Source organism: Prionailurus bengalensis, chromosome B4, assembly GCF_016509475.1.
Source record: "Prionailurus bengalensis isolate Pbe53 chromosome B4, Fcat_Pben_1.1_paternal_pri, whole genome shotgun sequence".
In the NCBI taxonomy this organism is placed as follows: domain Eukaryota; kingdom Metazoa; phylum Chordata; class Mammalia; order Carnivora; family Felidae; genus Prionailurus; species Prionailurus bengalensis.
In genome coordinates, this window is record NC_057358.1 from 45,489,474 (window position 1) to 45,511,970 (window position 22,497).

At 47.2% G+C, this 22,497-nt stretch overlaps 1 protein-coding gene and 1 long non-coding RNA gene across 3 annotated transcripts in view; both read left to right on the top strand.

Annotated features, from left to right (window-relative positions):
- Window positions 1-22,497, top strand: part of ETV6 (ETS variant transcription factor 6) — a 257,241-nt gene that overhangs the window by 13,230 nt on the left and 221,514 nt on the right. The window lies entirely within an intron of this gene.
- On the top strand, window positions 4,199-8,606 carry LOC122472236. Its single transcript, XR_006294388.1, has 2 exons — window positions 4,199-5,721; window positions 5,966-8,606. It is a non-coding gene; the product is annotated as an uncharacterized LOC122472236 (long non-coding RNA).

Consider the following 22,497-nt stretch of genomic DNA (forward strand, 5'->3'; position numbering starts at 1 on the left):
AAATGTTAGGCTCTGGAGGAAAATTTCGTAAGTTCGCATTCATTCTTTGTTTTCACGTGTGTGCATTTATGGCATTATAATTGAAGTGCATTTAAAGATGGCTCCACACTCCAAAGCCTAGCAAGTAGCTTCTTTGGGTCAGGGAGAGGTCCCAGGTAAAATTATTGAAGGCCCGTGCGCAAGAACGCGCGCTGGAGGTTAGAATGAGCCTGTGCTAAGGAGAACAGTGAGAGGGTCGCAGACACCATGCCTTTAGATGCTATTTTTAGTTCTAGTCATGACTGTGTGGTATGGCTTATGCTTCCTTGGGCATCATTCCGCTTTTATTCTAAGCGTTTGTTCTTGTGACTCTGCGTACATGCTCGTGTGCATGCTCACAGGATCATAAGTCACAGAAATTACGGTATAATCTGTTTTCTAGCTTATAGAGTGAAAGATTGCACAAAACCCAGCCTTGTGGCAAGAAAACCTTACATATAGATGTAAAATATATCTCCTTGGAGGGCTGGCTTTCTGATGGGCTATAAACGGATTGTTAAACAGCAATGTGAGGGGCTGTTAACAAGCTGTTTCTAGGAGCATCTCCCTGGTCTGGTCTGAAAAGGTAATGTGTACATATTAGAGCTATGAAATAGTTTTCCTGTGGCGTTTATACGTTGGTAGATCGTGTGTGTGTGTGTGTGTGTGTGTGTGTGTGTGTGTGTGTGTATGTGTCTTCAGTGGTGAATGAACTGAAGAGATCCTTTTAAATGTTGTTTCTTTTCCTCTACATTAAGTGTCCACATTCTACCTTGGGCTGTGTTCCGGTTTGTTAAGCTGGCTTAAGTGAAGAGGTGTTTGGTCAGCCAAACTTCAGAAAGCTTCAGTTCGTTTATGAAAATACCCTATGTATGCAATCGCTGCTTTAAGGACTTAGAAGACACCGATGGATGGGTGAATCACCTCCTCATGAGCAAAGTAGCATTCAGGTTTCCAAGTTCAGCAAAGCAGTGTTCCTGTTAGGTATCTAACATGAGTTGAACTCCTTTTCACGGTCAGGTGTCCTAGCTGAACGTGGGTCCGTGCCAGTTTCTGCTACTATTGGATTTTAATGAGAACTCTTTCTTGTTACTAGGATGCCATGCTTCTACTGTGTTCACAGCTGCTGTGTTAAAAAACAGGTGTCTCTTATAATCCTCTGACTGGATCAGTTTGCTAGGCTGGCAAAGCCTCGTTATTATAGTTCTTATTTATTTATCTGTGCCCCACATAGGTCAGACACTGCCAGGAGCTGTTGGTGAGCGGGATTAACGTGGGAGAAGATGGTGGCTCTCCTTGGTGGAGGTTTCTGTGAAAAGAATCCATCTAAGGTCTCACACCACAAAGACAGAGCTTAAATAAAACTGTTCGGGACACGAATCACAGGGGAGAACAGCCAAAAGAAGGATAGTAAATGAATAGTTCTGCCAAGTCACCTCTCTGTCATTCTTCAAAGGCCAACCTAAAGCCAGTGCTGCCACAAACGCCATCCAGGACGAAGGGGCGTGAGTGATGGCCCTTCTCTGGTCCCTGGCACAGTAACAGATTCATCCGCTGGTGCTTCTTAAGGCCGCTGGTCCCTAAGCTTCTGGAAGGCAGATGTTCTGTCTTCTCAGGCCTGGAAGGCAAGCTGGGGTCCTGCCGCACGCCTCATCCCTCTCACCCTGTTTTTTCCTTCTCCGGCCTCACTGGTACCGTCTTCCCTCCGGCCCCAGATTTTTCAGGAGTCTGCCACCTCACCGTCCTACCTCCGTGCCCTACACTTTTCCAGTCCAACCCACGGTGGTTCTTTGCCGGCTAAAATTTGGTCCCGTGAGTTCCTTTTCGACGCTGCCCGTCAGGAAGAAACCCAGCCCTTCATCACGGAAGGCCCGGTGCACTCTTCCCTTCCAGAACCCTTCTCCAACCTCCCCCTCCGTATTAGCTTCCAACCAAGACCTGCTCTTCTCTCAAACCACATAATGAGCTTCGTGCCTGGAATCTTCCCCTCATTCTTTTTCCGCCTGGTAGCCAGCCTGTCACCTAAAGCCCATTTCTCAAGCTTTCCGTGTTGCTGATAGGCGCAGCGTCCTTCGACTCATTGAGCATGCCTGCTGTTGGCAGTGAATTCAGCGAGAGCCCGTGGGGAGCAGGAGTCTGAGGGATGCGTTTTTTATGTTTCCAGTGTTCAGCACAGTGCTTGGCACAGAGAAGGTCCAATGTATGTTAGCCGAGTAGAGTTTTTTTTTTCCAATCAACAAGTATTTATTAAGCTTCCGTTATGGGCTCAGTGGGTGCCAGGCTCTGTGATACGTAAGTGGGAAGAGGAACACCTTGCACAGTCGAAATCCTGAGCAACTAACCCTTAAAGGTAGAGGAAGGAAGAAAGAGAGCTCACTTTCGTTGCAGTGTGAGACCACGAGGCAAGGCTATGGGATGCCCCTGGGTCCGGGAGAGAGAGCTGATAGCTGTGTGTTGCCGCCACGTGTAGCCTTGACATCGTTGGCCGTGATCCTCTGGGAACCAGCGGCTGGTCGCCACTGCGGGGGGCTGCCCGTCGTCCCCTCCCCTCATTCCTCTCCCGCCTGGTTGGCAGAGAGAGCCTGAGAGAGCAGCACGGCTTCCTGAGCCTTCTGTGAAGTCTGTGATTGCCTTGCCAAGTCAAGGGAGGAATCTGACCCTGCGCTTGGGTCAGCCCTTTTCAGCTTTCTCCTCCTGATCCCGTGTTCTGTTCTGTCTCCACTTATCTGAGCCGCTGATCTCCTTGGAGCTCTTATTTTACTCCCAGCATGTTGCCCTGGGGGCCTAAACTGGGGAGAACACCTGAGTGTGCCACAGGACTAGAAAAACAACTCAAAGCCATGTCGTAGGGGCCGGATGACGGCCTCACCATTTCTCTTCACGCTGGACAACTCAGTGCTCCTTACTTAAAGAGGAGGCTCTTAGGAGATTGTGTTAAGGGTTATGAACAGTCTGGTAAGTGGGAAATGGACCAAGAGGGAAAAGTCAGGTATTTTCAGATACAAGCAGACATCCCTAGACCTTCCACACAAGCCCAAATGTCTCATTTTCTTATTCTTATTCTGCCATTAACATACAGCTGGGATGTGGGGCATTGGGGATATGGGAAAAGTTTCAACTTCCTGAACCCAAGCAGACCCCAGCAAAGGTTCCCCAAACTGTCACCTGCCAGGTTTTCCTGGGTACCTGTGGGGGGGGGGGCGCTCTTTTCCAGACCCACACTGCAGCTGCCAGGCTAGCCCTCCCGGCCTCCATCTCAGCCCTGCTGCAGGGGACCCGTCTCCACACTGCTTAGAGTGTCTAGGCCTTTCTGTCCCCGCCGGCAGCCCGAGGTTTCCCTGGCCTCTCTCAGATCGGCTCCAGGAGGGGTGGTGTGCAGGTCGGGAGCTGTTACAGCCACACTGGGGAGCAGCAAGGGCATCAGCCAGCGTGTTCCCAGTGCAAGCACACGTTTATGGAACTGCTGAGGTGGGGGTGGGCACTAATGGTGCACCCTCGGGAACATTCCGTGCATCCACCTCGTAACGTCCAGGACAGAGTGGTGCTTTCTGGTTTCCTCCCACCGCTGCTGTCCTTGCTCAACCTCTCCACTGCCGAGGCTGTTGATTTAGAGGCCATTTCTCTCCTGTCCACTTCCCTTTCCTTTCCTTCCAGCCTCAACAGACCCAGGAGTAGGCTTACGGTTCAGGGCACACGGGAGCCTGGGGCTTAGCGCTGCTGAGACCTGGGGTTCCTGATGACTAATATGCCGTAGTCTCATCTTGGGTCCCCTTTGGTTCTGTGAGGAATCACAGTCCTTGTTCTCTCAACCTGCTTAGGAACATACTTTTGAACCTCCACAACTGTATTAGGGCCATCAGTCTTTGTTTTCACTTGTAGTTGCTTCCAAAGTGACCTACCTGGGAGCACATTTCAGGATGCTTTGCTTTGCTTTGCTTTGCTTTGCTTTGCTTTGCTTTGCTTTGCTTTGCTTTGCTTTGCTTTGCTTTTCTTTTCTTTTCTTTTCTTTTCTTTTCTTTTCTTTTTTTAATTTTTTAAAACGTGTACTTATTGAGAGCGAGCGAGCGAAAGAGAGAGAGGGTGAGAAACAGAGTGCAAGCGGGGGAGGGGCAGAGAGAGAGGGAGGGAGACACAGAATCCGAAGCGGGCTCCAGGCTCTGAGCTGTCAGCACAGAGCCAGACGCAGGGCTCGAACCCACGAACTGTGAGATCATGACCTGAACCAAAGTCGGACGCTTAACCAACTGAGCCACCCAGGCGTCCCTGAGGACACTTTTCTTAATGAGTTGTTGAAATATAAACAAGAGTAGAATAGCAAGTTCCCATGCAATTGTGTGGGAGGGACACCCCCCCCCCCCACCACCATGAGAAGTTACCACATTTTCCAAACCCTAAGTGGTGATGTGTGATCTGGTAAAGGACTCCTCACTGTTTTTTATTTACATTGCAAGACTTACCAAAGGGTATGCTGTTATATTTTAATAAATCACTTTTATCGAAAATAAAGTCCTGTGAGATCCGAGCTGTTGAGGAAAAGCCTCACCTCCAACCAGTCTTCAGAGTGGCGAAGGTGATGCCCCGTGACCTAGATACCACCCCGCGGTGGGTCTTTTCTGAACTTGTTCCATTTTGACGACCCCTGGCTGGGACCGAGAAGGATTACTGAGTATGTTTGTCTTTCTTCTGGATAGAAGTTGCAAGGACACTTAAGCCTGAATGCTTCAGGGCAGAATCTGATCAGAGCTGAGATCAGGAAGAAATTTTCCCCCTGGGGAATCAGATTGCACAATGGCCCGGCCAGGTGTGCTACCTCTGTTAAACAAACACGCACGAGCACATGTCACCTTGCTGGCCATCTTTGGGGCAGGCTGTTGGACCTCATGGGCCAGGAGTCCGACTCCTTTGGCAGGTCCTGCGCTCCACGATGGAAGGCGACTGCCCCGTGTATTCCTGCACTTGACTTTCCTCCAGCTTCCTGTACTGAACTCAGGGCCGTGTCTTCAGACCCTCAGAACTCTCCGCAGCTTTGCGGGAGATTTCACGTGGGGGTCTAGGTAGATACACAGCCACGCACATGTGCAACACATCTTTGAGGAGTTTTCTGTAAACTCGCTGCGCCTCTCCTGGGCATTACTGTAGTTCCTACACCGCATCAAACCCATGTACATTCCCAGAACATCAAAATACTGTTCACAACCAATAGTAGAATTCTTTACCATAAGGCCCACGGTTGACGATCTGAAGCCTGCATTGTGGGCGGCTTCGAAGTCCGATCCAAAAGTCCGATCATGGACCTTTTCTTTTCCTTTCTCTTCTTTTTTAAGGCCCTGTCTGTGCTGCCTCTTGCGCGGTGAGATAATTACCAGCGATTCCCAGGCTCTTCTTCCTCTGCGTCTCTATCTCCTGTGGCGCACGACTTCCTTGTCTCTCTATTATTAGCCTACTTAGCTTTACCATTCACTTCCCCACCTCTCCCTGGTTCCCCCCTCATCTTCCTCCAGTCTTTGTTTCCCCTTCACCTCTGTAAAGTCATTTTGGGGAGCACTCTCCTTGTTCTGTTCAGACGGAAAGCTGCTTTTTCTTTATCCCAGTACAATTAAGTAGTTTCTCCTTCATCTCACCATGCATTCATTCATATTCCCCAAATAGAAAGCAGTGCCCTCCCATGCATCATGTCTGGCTGGCGAACCTTTAAAACAGGAGGTGCCGGGGCGCCTGGGTGGCGCAGTCGGTTGAGCGTCCGACTTCAGCCAGGTCACGATCTCGCGGTCCGTGAGTTCGAGCCCCGCGTCAGGCTCTGGGCGGATGGCTCGGAGCCTGGAGCCTGTTTCCGATTCTGTGTCTCCCTCTCTCTCTGCCCCTCCCCTGTTCATGCTCTGTCTCTCTCTGTCCCAAAAATAAATAAACGTTGAAAAAAAAAATTAAAAAAAAAAAAACAAAACAGGAGGTGCCCAGGTGACCCCCGCCTCCCCCACAGGTGTGCTGTATTCCCAGGACTGCGGGCTCCGATGCCCTTCCGGCCAGCTCCCTCACCTGCAACACCATTGTGTGCTCTCCTTTCTGCTTTTTGATGATTCTGCCCCAATCACGTTCCTTTCCCAAATTACTGTTTTAGTACTTAATGGTCCACCTTGGTTCGCTCATTTTGTAGTTTATCGTTTCCCTTTTCCCTCTAAGTTTTTCTGTTCCTTTGGGGAACACTGATACTCCTGTTAATTAGAGATTATACCAGTTTTCATTACCTAAATTTGCTAAATGGACATAATGGTGAGTATTTGGCACTTACGTGAAGCATGCCCTTTGGAAATAGGGGAAGACAAGTAGAATTGGGGCAGCTCTTGGTATAACAGTAATTCCAGATTTACGGAAAGAAGTCGTTTGTGAGATTTCTTACACAGTAAAAGCTTGAAAGTAACTCTCTTCTTTGTAATTTATGCAGCTCTCAGTTTGGGTAAGAAACCCAGTTTAAATGTAAAAGTTTTTCAAATAGAGGACTGAGAAATTGTCATTATTGCTTTAATTTTCACAACGAATAATTAACTTCTGTCGGTTAAGAGTTTTAACGTTTATGATACATTGCGGTTTTAGCCAATTGGGAATTACAATTTTTGGTTTTATAGCAGAGTTTATAATGTGGGCTGTGATGTATTTAAGTAGCAACAGTGCGTTTCTTTAAATAGGCTTTCCGATTCAGACTTTTACTGAGGTAGCCATATCCTCTGACGCTTTATCACTACCCATTTGTACGATTTTTTGCTCTAAGGGTAGTTTCATCCTGTTTGCGACATACCCTGCTCTGGGAATAGATAGAAGAAGTTGAGGGAATTTTGTTTGAGTCATACTCCCATCAAAGAGCAACATCATTTTAGGAATGAAAGCAGAGAAGTTCTCACTCGTCTAAAAATAATGGGGAGAAGATTTAGGGAGGTAGCTTATAGGGTCAGTTTTAAGACCAGGCCAGGCATACAAGCGAATTCCCTCTTTGTAAATGAGAAGTGGCCTCTAATAGCTTTCATATGGTTAGGTGAGCAGGTGAAATTTTATTCCATGCAAGGCGCGACGCTTCCATAAGTACTGCACTTCGAAACTTGCCCTGTGGAGTTTTTAAAATGTTCTTTTCAGGGCGCTGGCTCCGTTGGTAGAGCACGTGACCCTTGATCTCGTGGTCGTAAGTTCAGGCCCCATGTTGGGCGTAGAGATTACTTAAAAATAAAATCTTAAAAAAAAAAAAAACCCTCATAATGTTCCTTTCAGGATTTTAATCATGGATATATAATAAAACAAAGAGCAACTTGCATCTTATTAAAATCATGTGTGCTTTTTGGAGAGGTGAGGGAGCAGGGATTGTGGATTTTTCTTGCTTTTTCCTTATCTGCCTTGCTTCTAAGAAGTGATGGGAATGACCCAAACTGTAAATGTCGTTGAGGATGTCTGCTTCCCAGGACGGGAACCACCCCCACCCCTACCCCAACTTGTATCTCAGTTGGTCCTGAAAAGGAGGAGCGGAGAGAGCTGTTGATTTTTTTTTTTTTTTTTTGAACTCAGTTTTAGCCTTCACAGCAGGTCCAAAACCATGAGGACTTAGTAGCTTAGACCTGGGAGTCAGCGGGGTTTAGCGGTGGGGGTAGAAAATCGAGATTCTGGCTCAAGGCACTGCTATTATAGTCTGAGGGTTGTTTAACAGGGCTCTAGTTGGAAGCCTCGTTTCTCTCTTTTCGTTAAACGTCGGTATGCCGTGCAGTGCTTGGGACAAGCCGCGTCGTGATGTTTATCCGGTCAGTTCTGACGGCCGAGCACGTGTAATTCAGACGGTAGTCGTGAGGATAACTGAATGTAGATATTTGGAGCTTCAGTTTTTAGAACCCCGGTCTCCTGACTCCCAGCCAGCTTACTGATTTTTAATTCAATCGTTGGTTTTACTTCAGGCTTTATGTTCAAAATGACAGATTCAAGTCACATCACTCTAATTAGTGGGAAGTTTGTTTGTTTTAATCAACCAGGTGGACTCAGTGAACGGATCTACTTTTCATTTGGGTGTTTTTTGGTCGTGAAGCAAAACCACAAACTCAGAAGCTCTTACATGCTTCACGTTTGTTTTTTGGGTCTTGTTTTTTGTTTTTGTTTTTCTGTTTCTGAATTCAGAGTGAATTGAGGATGGTGAAGTAGGAAATAGAACATAATACAGCATCCACTCCTCTGTCTTGCCACCTGCACTCCCATCGGGTGTCGTGGGGCTCATTTTAAGGTGAGAGTTCCATGCCGCCTCCTTGACCACCCTGTTTCCTTCTGCCAAAAAAATATCGCAAGGTTTTAATTTCACAGTGCACTTTAACTATAGAAAGGAACCAACTCCCACCCCAAACCGAATTGCCTTCGAGATCCTATTAAACAGCGAATGCCCTGAACACCAGTATATGAAAATGCTTTTCTCGGATGAGCTCAAAGCATTTCATCCTCCAAATAAAATCTATCTGCTCGCACTTAGATTGTTCAAAGGCAGATGGTAGGCAATTGAAACGGAGAGGCAAGCTGGCAAAAGAAAAAATAAAACCACAAATATCTGAACATGAAGGTGATCTACGCTCTTGCCAAACCCCCTCCTAACTTCGTTAACACAGCAGTGTAGCAATTAAGTAACATGGGAACTCAGACTCATATGGCTAATACAATTGTCCTCCGTTAATGGGGTGAAACAAAGCTTGCATATAATATACAGCTCGCCAAAATGCGGAGCTAAAGGAGAGTTTAAGAGGGAATCAGCGGTGGAGCCCATCAACCATGCTACCCATACCAGACGAGCACCCGATTGGAATCTCGCTGACCCTTACCACGTATTAACAGTGGGGTCACTGAGATGAGATGTTGGCTGTTACAGAGTCGCCACGTCTTAGGAAAAGGGGCCGCTCAGCGATATTGAGCTTCAGAGAGGCAGTAAAATGCCCTCGAGGTGAGGGGAAGGAAGGGGGTGAACAGAATGGCTCAGAACACCGGGAGAGTCCGCAGTAGCTGCTTTGTGGGAAACCCTGAATGAGCCAGGAGCAAACATTATTATTGCCGTCATACTGCTGTGGGACGGCCGTGTGATGAGACAGCCCTCTCGGTTCCCTTCGCCTTATAACCGACCAGAGGACTTTGCAGCCACCAAAACCTGGCACTTGTCACTAACCTTGAACTTGAACACTCCGTGACAGAAGGGGAAGGGCGTGTGTGTCTCAGCTGCTGGAGCCGGGTGTCTGTGTGGCTGCTGTCTCGTAGCCGGGCCATTTGTGGCTGTGCCGGGGCCAGGCTGTAGGGTCCCAGGGTGCGTGAGTGACAGGGTGCCGGTCCCCACTGCGGAGGGGGCAGCCTTCCGAAGCGGGTGGGGCTGGTGTGTGCGAGGGGGTGTGCTGGGCAGGATGTGAGAGGAGTTTACTCTGCTGAGCGGCAGTCTGGGGATGCGTGTGAGGAAGGCGACCGAGATGGCTCCCGACAGTGGGCTGGGTGTGGGAGACGAGGCTCCGACTGCCACCAGAAAAAGGCAGGAGGGATGCTTGGTATCGAAAGGAAACCACTGCGTGCAGAGTCAACCTTTTGCTGCCTGAGTAATGAAGGGGAGACTTGGGCGAGTTAGCCCTCCGTGTGAAAAGGCAATAAAATCAGGTCTTGAACTTTGTAGTCATACAGAGTTCGAATAACGAGGTGTCTGAGGGGCCGTGATTGAGAGGAAAATTATGGCGTGTGAATGAGTGAATGCGTTGCCTCCACGTGGTTGTCCCAGATACATGGGTTTATCTCTTACATAAGAGAGCTTGTTGCATTTTATTGCTGTATCCCGTTTTCCACTGTTGTCTTGCCTCATGGTCCTGTGTCTGATCCTGGCCAGATGTCACCAGCGACTAGTGTTAGAATGGTTTTTTCTTTCCCTGCCTGGTCAGACGGTGGCCCGCGGTTTCTCCGTTGGGATTTGGTAGTGATTCGCAACTGTTGTGAGTACAATGCAGCATAAAAAACTCCGTGGTGGAGGAGCCATATCATGGAATTTGGTGCAAGCCGGTGTTGTTTTTATTCTTCTGCCGATGCCGATCTATCCCAGGGAATGTGTCTTTACTCACAAAGAATGGCCTCTGCACCACCTTGCTCTAAAATGTACAAGGTCACGGGGGCGCCTGGGTGGCGCAGTTGGTTAAGCGTCCGACTTCAGCCAGGTCACGATCTCGTGGTCCGTGAGTTCGAGCCCCGCGTCAGGCTCTGGGCTGATGGCTCAGAGCCTGGAGCCTGTTTCCAATTCTGTGTCTCCCTCTCTCTCTGCCCCTCCCCCGTTCATGCTCTGTCTCTGTCTCAAAATAAATAAACGTTAAAAAAAATAAATAAATAAAACTTCATTAATTAAAATGTACAAGGTCACGGTAATGCGCATCTGACGGGTTTGTCGGCTTTGACCTTGGGGACCGGCAGACCACCCCCGCAAGTACAACGTGTGGGATCAGCAAACAAGAGCATGCGCTCACACGGCCGGAGCATTAGCGTCCTTCCTTTTCCGCCTTGAGTTTGAATTTGTTGGTTCCATAGGCCACGGGACTTCGCTATATGAAATGCCAGAGGGTGCTCAAAGGCGAATGTGGAGGAAGAGGGAAAGCAGGATTCTGGGCCAGAGAGCAGATGGCCAGCTGGTGACCTCGGAAGGGAAGCTGAGGCTTTTAGAGTGAAACAACTAGTAATTTTTTTAAAAGAGGGATTTTTGTTAAGTAGTACCATAGCTCCAAGTTGGAGAATTCCAAAAGCAGTCATTGATGCCTGCCCTCGAGGGTTTACAATCCAAAGAGGAGACAGCGTTTTTAGTTTAACGTGACGAAGGCATGCAGAAGTCAGCCAGAGAAAATGGAAACACCCTTGGTCCGCCACCTTCTGTGGCCCTGTGCGCTGTGGCTCTGGGCCTAGGGGATTTTTTAGATTTGTTTTTGATGCTTTTCCCCCACGATGACCTGGTTGTGCAACCCTACATTTGGAAGCCAGCTGCTTCCTGCTGCTCTTTTCCAGGAGAGCGTGAATATCCATCTCCCGGAGTGATGATGGAGACGAGGGTGGGGGCGGGGAGGGAGACTGCTCATCCTCCGCTCACTGTCCCTCATCCCATGTCCCGCATTCAGCTGGGAACCAGGCAGATGCTCAGGAGGCCTGTGGCTGTGTCCCTGCCTCGCTCGGAGTGGTGGTGGGGAGCCTGGTGGTAATCTGAGGAGGGACAGCCCTCCTAATGCAGGAGGGAAGCTGCAGCTCCTGTTGAAGGCATCGGATATGTCACGGGCTGTGCCGGTACAGCTAGGCCCCCTTCGGCTCCCGGGGCAGGCCTTGCCTCTTGGCATACACACATTTATTTATAGTCACAGACCTAGCAGCAGCCGCAGGGGTGAGCCTCGTTCTCCAACCTGCGGAAGTTGATCACCACGGGAAGCAAGAACCCCGGGATCTTTGTTGCCCCCAAACTACCTGCACTGCCCAGGTGGTTTTACGTCCATCTCCGAACTACCCAGAAACCATTCAGAGAGGACCTCGTAGAGATCGCCATTTGTTTTTGTGCTACAAAGGGCAAAAATAAAGGAGGCAAGCAAACAAACCAAAAAAAAAAAAGCGCTCGGAAGTGCTTTAGCGGTAGTGGTGTATATCTGAAAAGTAGTATACATCCCTGGGCGGGGACCTCTACGCGTTTCAGTCACTTGGAAAGAATGCACTCTTCCAGACATCATGGTACAGCCCTCTAAAGTTAGTTAGCACCTACTGTACCTTCACAGGAAATGCCAGTTTGAAGATGAGACGTGTGAGACGTGGAGCTTTTTTCTTTTCCTCCCCCTAGAAAATAGGGGGAGTTGAGGAGCTCTGTGTACCTAGAAATGGTTAAATGAGACGCTGCTGCAAAGAAAAAGTCGCCAAAGGCAAATTGAAGGCTCCTGTCTCGCTCCCTGCCCTGTGTTTCTTGCCACAGTCTGGGGCCACTCACTGCTTGTTCGCGTCCCCTTCCTTATTAGTGTGCAGTGGGCCCAGGCTGGGCGATGGCTTGGAGATGACTGTGGACAGTCATTGGTGGAGACATTGCGAGCAGCATCCAGCATTGTCCCCTCTCCTCAGTTATTCTCAGCCTGGAATGCAGGAGCTGTTAGAGGCACTGCTCAGTCAGCCTGTCCCTCCCCACAACCCCCCGTCATTGTGCTTTCCTAGAAGACTCCAGAAACTCCCTGTTGCCCTCAGGTGAAAGCCCAGCTAACCCCAACGAGGCCACGACACGCTGTGTGATCCGGCCCTGCTTACCTCTCTGTTCTTGTCCCTCGTCTCTTGCCCTCGGATTCCCTTTACCCATACCAACTCCACAGGATCCCAGGAAGGTCCTCTCCCCTCCTGGTCTTTGCCCTTGCCATTTCTTCTTTCTGAAATATTCCTCTATCTTCTCCCAACTGACTACTCATCCTCAGGTCTCTCTCCCAGGAGCCTTTTCCTGGACTCCCTGGGTCTGGATGAGATGTCCTTCTCCTGTGTCTTCCGAACACTCATTTTGAAACTGCTTTCCCATGATTTTGTGACTATCTCTTCATATCTATCACTTGGTAAGGAGCCCATTACATCAGGGCTCCATCTTGGTTTTCGTGCCTGTGACCACGGGGTGGGCATAGCATTGGTGTTCCATGATAAATATTCGTGGAATGAAGGAACATTAGAAAATGTAGAAAATGGAATCTGGCCTTTGATTAATTCTGTGTTTGGCTCAGTGTCTGATACCGTACAGATCCTTCTTATCAGTTCATAAGACCCCGCAGAACTCTGAGGGTGATGCGTATCCACAGTATTGTCTGATGCAGTCAGGTCGTTAGAAGTGTGCTTATGCAGGAACAACATGGAGTTTTTTATTTTTAGTTGTGACTTCAGAATCTTAAGTTATACATGAGCTGCAGTGGTTTGGTTTTTAAATTGAGTTTTTGCTTAAACTTCAATTCAAAACAAATGAACTGAAAAAAGGAGGTCTTCCTTATCATTTGCGCCTCCGTACAAAGGCTCTGTGGTTCTCTGGGTGTTTCCGTAAGACAGGAGAAGCTATCACGGATCAATTCTAGTTGCTGCCTTTGAGAAAAGAGAGGAAGATAGATGGGTCTGGGTTTGTGAGGAACCTTCCTTTTCTCCCCCCCACTCCTCCTCTCTCCCTCCGTCCCTCTCTCTCTCTCTCTTGCTCTCTGTGGCAGTAATTGCAAAGCTGAACTGAACTGCTGTTGAAAATCCACGTTCTTTCTTGGCTCTGAGTAAGAGAGCATAGGTAGCACGCACATCTATGCTCTTTGGAAACAGACATACGTACATCAATACGTGCACACGCGTTTACTCTGCTTTTGGCCTGAAGTGATGGCCCTACATGAAGACCTGTTTCTTGTTTCTTAAGCAAATGGATAGTTACATTATGTTTATCTGAGTATTTCTTGGTTAATTGACTGGGATGTAGCCAAAATCACATAGGACTTGGAGTCCGGTGATTTGGATTAATTGAACTAATACTTACTGAACACCTGTGATATTCTAGCCATATCGCAATTACCATGGTGAAGAAAGAGAAGGCCTCCGATTCGAGAGGCGTGCTGTATAATGGGGTCAAGCTCATGCCATTTCCTTTGTAACTTTGCGGGGGCAAATAATTTAACTTCCTTCAACGTCCCGTTTCTTCACTCTAAAATGAGGGGAGGAACACCTACTTTGTGGGGCTGCTAAGAGCATCTACGTGTTCACATTGTCAGATTCCGCCTGATAAACACCTGTTCCTCCTTGATGTTTCTCAGTGAGGTCGCCTCAGCCCTTTCCGACCTCCACTGCTAGAGATTTCATGCCTCAGCACCCCACAGTCCCTCAGCACCCCACAGTCCCTCGTGCGGTCTGCTGTGACACTTCACTCCTCACCGTACGCATCCTGTGCTTTGGGGCCTGCCCTTGTACCAGACTCTTCTGGAGGCAGAACTGGTATCCGCCCATCTGTGTAATCCCAGTCCCCAGCACAGCGTCTAGCACGCAGCTCTTGGTACATGCTTGCTACTAAATAAACTAAAGGGCAAGGTTTATGAATGATCAAGTACCACACATTCTGTCTTACTATTGTAAGAACTTTGGGCAAGAAAACAGAACAAAAAGACTGGAGTGTCTTGAGGCTCTGGAGATCGAAGGAAAACCTGGTGTATTCAACTCTTATTTAAAAAAATTTTTTTTTTCCTTTAGTGTTTCTTTTTGAGAAAGAGAGAGGAGAGCGAGCGCAGGGGAGGGACAGAGAGAGAGGGAGAGAGAGAATCTGCGCTGTCAGCGCAGAGCCTGATGCGGGGCTTGATCTCACGAACCGTGAGATTATGACCTGAGCCAAAGTTGGACGCTGAACCGACTGAGCTACCCAGGCGCTCCCCAACGCTTCTTTTAAGATTATAATTGTGTGCCACTTTTTCCACGGTTGCTGATAAACAGAGTCCAGTCTGTTGGATCAGACATCAAGGTCAAGAAACCTCTTCAGGTCAGGGAGGAAGTCTGCCAACCATATGTTTAACCTAAAGGTTAGTGCATGGCTTCACTGGCTAACAAAACTAGCGGAGGCGGGTGGTTGACAACGAGAGGCTCATTTTGGTTATTTTATACTATGTTCACCACAAGTAACATGGCAGCACCTTCCCACTGGCTTCATCTCCTCTTGCAGAAAGAAGTGTGTTTCTCCTCTTCTCGGAACAGCTCTTTTTTCTACTCTGGCTCTACCGTTTTTTGTGGTTGTTGTCCATGAAGACAAGAGAATGGATACGAGTTATCGATAACATTTGAGTTGAAAAGAGAATGTTCACCACCGTGGTGTGTGTGTGTGTGTGTGTGTGTGTGTGTGTGTGTGTGTATAAAATCTTCACATTCTCGGGGCGCTTGGGTGGCTCGGTCGGTTCAGCGTCCGACTTCGGCTCAGGTCATGATCTCGCGGTCCGTGAGTTCGAGCCCCGCGTCGGGCTCTGGGCTGATGGCTCGGAGCCTGGAGCCTGCTTCTGATTCTGTGTCTCCCTCTCTCTCTGCCCCTCCCCCATTCATGTTCTGTCTCTCTCTGTCTCAAAAATAAAATTAAAAAAAAAAAACGTTAAAAAAAATTTAAAAAAATAAAAGCTTCGCATTCTCAATGTGTGGGAAGCAAGGGTAAGTATTTTGGAAAAGATCATGCCTTGAAGGATTATTTTTTCCCTTTACTCACCTCTTTGGCTATCAGCCTTGAAATCACAGGTCAGAAGGTTGTTGGAGAAGAAACAGCCACTCTCAGCCGTTGCGTATGGTGTTCTAAGTAGGGTAAGTTCTTAGCACTGGGTAGGTAGATGGGTGGGTGAATGGATGCATGTATTTTTGAGGGGAAAAAAAATTCCTTCCTGAGTAAAGCTTAGTAATTCTTCCCACTGCTTCTCCTTTCATCCCTTCCCTGGTTTCCGTGACTGGGGCCTCCTCTGTCCTTGTGGGGCTACCGTAGAGTTTACTTAGGGCATGTTAAATTGTCTTGATGTTTCCCTAGTCTATAAATAAGGGTATTTTAAAATGGGGCCATCATGGGATTTGGCCGTATTTACTTTTGTCACTCTCTCCTCCTCCTCCCAGAGAAATGGCGTATTTAGGAAGAATTCCCCTTGTTGGTAATACGCGTTGACTTGTGTCTTTCATAGACCACGTCTCCATCCTGGTGTCAGAGTTAGGGAAATGGACAGTTCCTTCCTTTCAAACATGCTTGTTCTAGGTCTGTGAATGGTCTGGGACAGTGGCCACACTCCGTTTGTCATATCCATCATCTTGACATCCTTTGGTTCCACACATCTTCCCTGCCTATTACACTTCTCAAGTTTACAAATCTCTTTTCACTGATTTCATTTTAGTTTGGCATCATGATGTAGTGGGACTAGCACTTGGCTGGGGATTAGGACTAGCTGCGCCCTTGGATAAGACACTCAGCATTCCTGGTTTGTAGTTTTTGCCTCTGTAAAAGTCGAGACATCCAATTTGATAGCTCTCTGGCTCTAAGGGCGTTTTGACCTCTGATTGTTGAAAGGATGCAGGTGGGATTTTAATCTTTCATAGCTTACGCTTTCTGAGAGCATTTTGGTCAGCCAGCAGAGTGATGATTCAAAAAATCCTGTGTTCCCATGAGAAACAAAGGGAAACAGGCTGGTCCCTCCGATGGGAGCTGCTAGAAATAAAAACCCTACTGTTGTTTGATTGCAGGTCTCACGATAAGCTAGAAGCCAACTTGCAGAGTTGACCTGTGTATATTATTTAATATCATCAAGGTATACATTTTTCTTACTTCAAAACTACTTTCGATGGCAGAGTATTTATTTCCTTTCTTATTTTTGGTTGTGAACCCCTTTGCCCTTTAGTGATGGTGTTCTAGCTGACCTCATGCAAAAAGATCCTTATTACGTGTCCAGCTAGGACAGGTACTGTGTCAGGGGAGCATCTCTCATATAATTTGACTCAGCCTGAACACATTGATTTTCTTGCAACCCGGGGATTAGACTCCCTCCATTGAAGCCTCATATGAGGGGAAGAACAGATAGCAGAGTGTGTGTTAAGATGATGGACTGTTGTTATTTTGCCTCCGGGCAGCAAAGTGATCTGCCTGGAAACTGATTTCCCCTATGGTGTTGATGATCTGCTTCTCCTCCTGGCTCGAATTAGAAGACTCCTGCGGTCTCTTCGTTGGCCGTGCTACCTGTCAGGACCTGGCCGTAAAGCAACTGCCCATCTTTTCTAGCCTGGCTCCCTCGCCTGGAAGGATGCGGAGAGTGGCTCGTTCCTTCTAGTGAATTCAGACCTTTCATTTCGGGACTGTTATTTGAGAAGGTGATGCTCTTCCATGATGATCCTTGCCTTCTGCTTTTCAAAGTCTTGAATACCATGCATAGGTAGTTAGGAGACCCGAGGGTCCTCTGGGTCTGGTCCACGCTTCGTGGCGGCACGGGGGTGAAGCTGAGCTCTTCTCTGGAAGCCTGCTAGGCCAGCCCCTCTTCTCCGCATCCCACTGAGTCTAGACTTAATTTCTTTCTAACGTGGCAGCATCCTTGCCCACCTGGGGAGAGGATAAGGACGATCTTTGTCATGCTGTAGCAGCTGTAAGCCACGTGTGTCTGTGTTCCGTAGCGGCGGGAGCACGTCAAGGCCATTGGGTTTCTTCGTCTTTCAGGACACGTTTTGTTTGGCTCGTATATTGAGTAGCCACATATCCCACCTCTTCTCTTTTGCTATCATGTGCTAAAACTTTGGGTCCTGTGGCCTTAGACAGTCATTTATGTAGCTCAAGTTATCTATTAATACTTTTTTGCAGGTTTAATGCCCCTTTCTGGTGGGCTTTGGGTATTTTTTGTTTTCACATATCCGAAACCACAATGTCCTGTGATGTAGAAAATCACGTGGTAAGACTGGTTAGGAATGGAAGATGCTGTCGATGATATGATGCTCATTTTCACCACTGGCTAAAGGCTTCAGACCGTCATTCCGGTGTATTTTGTTTACACTTTGACTGTCGAGGCTAATGGTTTTCATTTTAAAATGGTGCCTTGGTTAGATTCAGCAAACCCTTGAAGAGCAAAAACTCATGAAATTTGTGGGAATTTCTACAAGACTATTTTAATTTCACGTTTCACAGGTAACACCAAGATTTGGCTACACTTTTTATACTGATGCCTCTATTATAGAGAAGATATTTAAATCATAGGGCAGCTAAGGTAAAATAAAAATGTAAAAAGAACTCAAATAAATGAATCTACTCATTCCTTCCTGAGAAATTTCCTTATTCCTGTATTGCTGCATTTTTAGCCATAATGGGCACTAGTCTACCACTAGACTGTATTACTTTCTAATTTATCTGTAGGTTCGGGCAAATAGGACTGGAAAGAGGAAAGGGGGCATCAGCTTTAAGACTACTTTTTCTTTAAAAAATTTTTTTTAATGTTTATTTATTTTTGAGAGAGAGAGAGACAGAGAATGAGCAGGGGAGGGGCAGAGAGAGAGAGAGAGAGAGAGAGAGAGAGAGACAGAATCCAAAGCAAGCTCCAGGCCCTGAGCTGTCAGCACAGAGCCCGACACGGGGCTCGAACTCATGAGCCATGAGACCATGACCGGAGCTGGAGTCAGACGCTTAACCGACTGAGCCACCCAGGCACCACTAAGACTGCTTTTTAAGTCTTAATGTCTGTAACTCCCATGTCTGAAGGAACTGAAGACAAACCGTGAGCCTGAGTTTAACATTGGTTTTCCTGGAAATGTCATCAGGATGTAGGCTCAGAAGCAGACTGCCCAAAGAAAAATTCCCTAAACAATTGCCTTTTTTTATTACGTTACCAAATTTCTTGCGGGATTCCATGCAATAGTATGTAGTTTGTAGAGTTGCCTCCCAAACTTCCTTGCTGAGCTCTTCTTATGAAAGAGGCTTTTCTTTAATTACTGTGTGGACACGTGTATACAGATGAAAGCCTGACCTTCCTAAACGCTGTGTTGTAAAATTAATTGCTAGTTAATTCCACAGATGCGTACTGACACATGCATAGACGACAAAGATGGTCCTTTGGCACAGATATTGTCAAAGTGACTCAAGGGAATTGGGCCTGCAGGTACAAGGTTCTGGAAACACCGTAACCAAATCATTTTACTTACTTTCCTTTTAAATTCTTAAAAAAATTTTTTTTTAAATGTTTATTTAATTTTGAGAGAGAACAAGAGAGGCAGAGTGCAAGCGGGGGAGGGGCAGAGAGAATTCAAAGCAGGTTCCAGGCTCGAGCACAGAGCCTGATGTGGGGCTCGAACTCCCAAACTGTGAGATCATGACCCTAGCCGAAGCCAGATGCTTAACCGACGGGGCCACCCAGGCGCCCCAGTTTTCCTTTTAATATTTGCACAAGATGAATGTAAACATTATGTATATATCTAAAAGTTTTAATAAGTACAGAATAAGTATAAATGATAAACCTGTTTTTTCTAAAAATTTTTTTAATGTTTATTTTATTTTTTGAGAGAGAGAGAGAGAGGGCGTGAGCAGGGGAGGGCAGAGAGAGAGAGGGAGACACAGAATCCAAAGCAGGCTCCAGGCTCTGAGCTGTCAGCACAGAGCCCAACGTGGGGCTCGAACTCATGAGCCTTCGTGCTGTGAGATCGTGACCTGAGCCGAAGTCGGCCGTTCAACCGACCGAGCCACCCAGGCGCCCCCAACTGTGTTTTCTTCGTGGCGGGTAAATTGGTGCATCGGATGGACTCTCATCTGTGGCCTGCTGTGAATCCTGGCTAATTTGATAAACTAAATGAGCCTCTCATTTTATTTAGCTTTAGCTTTAAAAATAATTCTGCGAGGGTTTTGTTTTTCCGTTGATATTTTACTTAGGATTTCTTCACCCCAAGATCAAACACCTATTCATCGAAATACATGGACTGTTACCTGTTTCACTGTTCCATTTAGGTTGAAGAATTTATTGGAGGAATTTGCACACATATTACAAAGTAGAGAAGACTAGGATGAACTGCATACACTCACCGCTCGGCTTTAACAATTACTGATACATGACTAATCTCGCTCTATCTATATCCTCTTGCACTCTTCACCCCTTTTCCACCCTGGTATTTTGAAGTATAAATCCCTCACATGATTTCATCCATAAATACTCAAGTATGTGCCTTTCATAGGTTTAAAAAAGAAATAAAATGTCATTATTACATCTGACAAAGCTAACACTAACTCCTTCACGTTATTTAATTAGTATCTAGAGTTCAAATGTGATACCTCGTGTGTTAGGCCTTGAGGATACGGCCTGTAAAAGTAAGGCCTATAAGGTTTTAATCCCCGTGCGCCAAAATCCTAGTGTGAGGAGACAGGCAAAAAAAGTAAGATAAGAACCAGACAGTTGTGTTAAGTGCTCCGAAGCAAACACAGTGGGCGATAGGACAGAAGGACCCAGGCCAGGCGTGGGCTGTTCCAGGCAGGGTGGTCAGGGATGTCGTGGGGAGGTGTCGTGGGAGACCTGATGAAGAGAAGGACCCAGGAACAGGTTCCTGGGGTCGGGGGTTTCCTGGGGTAGGTGGCGATGGGGGGAAGGAGATTGTGATTTCGGTGGGCCTGAGGGGTGTGTCCTTTTCTCCGAGCAAATTCTTTTCATTGTCAATGCTGACTTGAGTTACAGTCATTTGTAATTTGTAACTTTTTGGTATCTAACTTTTCGGCAGGGTAAATAGGAGGAGCCATCCAAAATACACTGATACTGAACTTTGTGATAAGTTTTGGCTGAGTTGTTTATCAGCTATGCTTAATTGCCCCTGAACGTTCCAGAAAAAGTGAAACTGCAAATTCAGGCTACTGAAAGACCCCTTGAAATATATAAACTCCTCAGGGCACCAGGCCCTTATCTGTCTGTAATAATGGAGCCCTAATTTCTGTAGGGCAGGTTCCCTTTTGAGATTTTGGACACTTCCTGATTATTTCTCAGCACAATAAAAGCGACAACTTCTTCTTTGTTGTTGTTGTTGTTGTTGTTTTCTTGTGACTCTTTAATACTTCTCCTTCTCTGGGTTAGAACCAGGAAGTGGAAAATCAAGGTATGGAAACCACCGGTACCCACACACATTTGTATTTTCATGTACATGTGAATATATATGTAGGTAACGGGGGGAGGGAAGTAATGCCTAGAGAAGGTGGTCTCTATTAAATTTGATTTAAATTTTTTTTTCAACGTTTATTTATTTTTGGGGCAGAGAGAGACAGAGCATGAACGGGGGAGGGGCAGAGAGAGAGGGAGACACAGAATCGGAAACAGGCTCCAGGCTCCGAGCCATCAGCCCAGAGCCCGACGCGGGGCTCGAACTCCCGGACCGCGAGATCGTGACCTGGCTGAAGTCGGACGCTTAACCGACTGCGCCACCCAGGCGCCCCTTAAATTTGATTTAAATGCAATAGCAAATTAGAGTACCTTCTTGTCTTAATCATCTCTGTGACAAAGATAGAACGAGGTATTACGTTCAGATGATTGAACAAAAGTGGATGATTCCAGCATTCTTCTTCTCCACCCTTAAAAGAAGATTTTGAAGGAAACAGTCTTTACATAGACGTACGAAGAGTGTGTCAGCCTTTCTTCAAACACAGCCAGCCACAGTCAGACTAAACATCGGTAGACGTTTCACTTAGTTCACAGTGGAGATGTTTGTTGATTCACAATTTTTTTTTTTTTTTTTACAAGAAAGTCTTCAAGCATTTACTGTGTTCCTGCATTTAAGGCACCTCCAAGCGTTGTAGGGAAAGAAAAGCACATGAACTGTACTCTTTACCTTTAAGGGACTTGTGGCCTAACTGAGATAAGACATACGGATAAGAAGATAAATAGAATGTAAAAGCAGCATGTAAACAATGCCAAATGCACATGTGTGCTAAAGGCGCTTATTTATTTCAGTGTTGTTAAATGTTTATTTATTTTGAGAGAAAGAGAGAGAGCAAGCGGGGTAGGGGCAGAAAGAGAGAGAGCGAGAACCCCAGAAAGGTCCTGCACCGCCAGTGCAGAGCCTGGATGTGGGGCTCGATCCCACGAACCGTGAGATCACGACCTGAGCCGAAATCAAGAGTTGGATACTGAACCGACTCAGCCACCCAGGTGCCCCTAAAGGGGTTTAAAGGAGGGAGAAAGTTCATTGCAAACTTGAATAACGGTAAGAATGACCTCAGCCACCCTCTGTTGAGTACTAGGTACTGTGCAAGTATTTTACGGTATGTAGTCATTTAATCTTCCTGTCAGCCATGTGACGTAAGCGCTCAGGATCACATGCCAAGAAGTGGTAGGGCCCCCATTGGATTCTGGGCCACCAGACTCCAAGGGCCCAGTCTTATCCGTACCAGGGGGGCCGGGGAAACCTGCGTCAAGGGGGGGATCTTTTGGTCAAGGGAAGCAGCCCATGTCATAGAAGCAGCCAGTGTATAGAGAGAAAGAGTGACAGGTAAGGTTTCAGGGACATATTTAAAAGCCCTTCAGGGGGCGCCTGGGTGGCGCAGTCGGTTAAGCGTCCGACTTCAGCCAGGTCACGATCTCGCGGTCCGTGAGTTCGAGCCCCGCGTCAGGCTCTGGGCTGATGGCTCGGAGCCTGGAGCCTGTTTCCGATTCTGTGTCTCCCTCTCTCTCTGCCCCTCCTCCGTTCATGCTCTGTCTCTCTCTGTCCCAAAAATAAATAAAAACGTTGAAAAAAAAATTAAAAATAAAAGCCCTTCAGTATGGGTGAAAAGCCTTTGAACTTGATGAGGAAAGGAGTCGGGAGAACCAATAAATGGACTTACCAAGAAAGTAACATGATCACCCAAGCACCCTGGGAGGATGGGTGTCCCAGGGGATCGTTGGCTGCGTTGCTGGGCAACCCCTACGGTTCGAGTTTGGGCTTTCTAATCATTTCCGCTTCATTCTTGTGGCTGTCCCGTGACTCGTTTGGTTTTCCATTAGTCCTTTCCCTGTTGGCCTGGAGGGA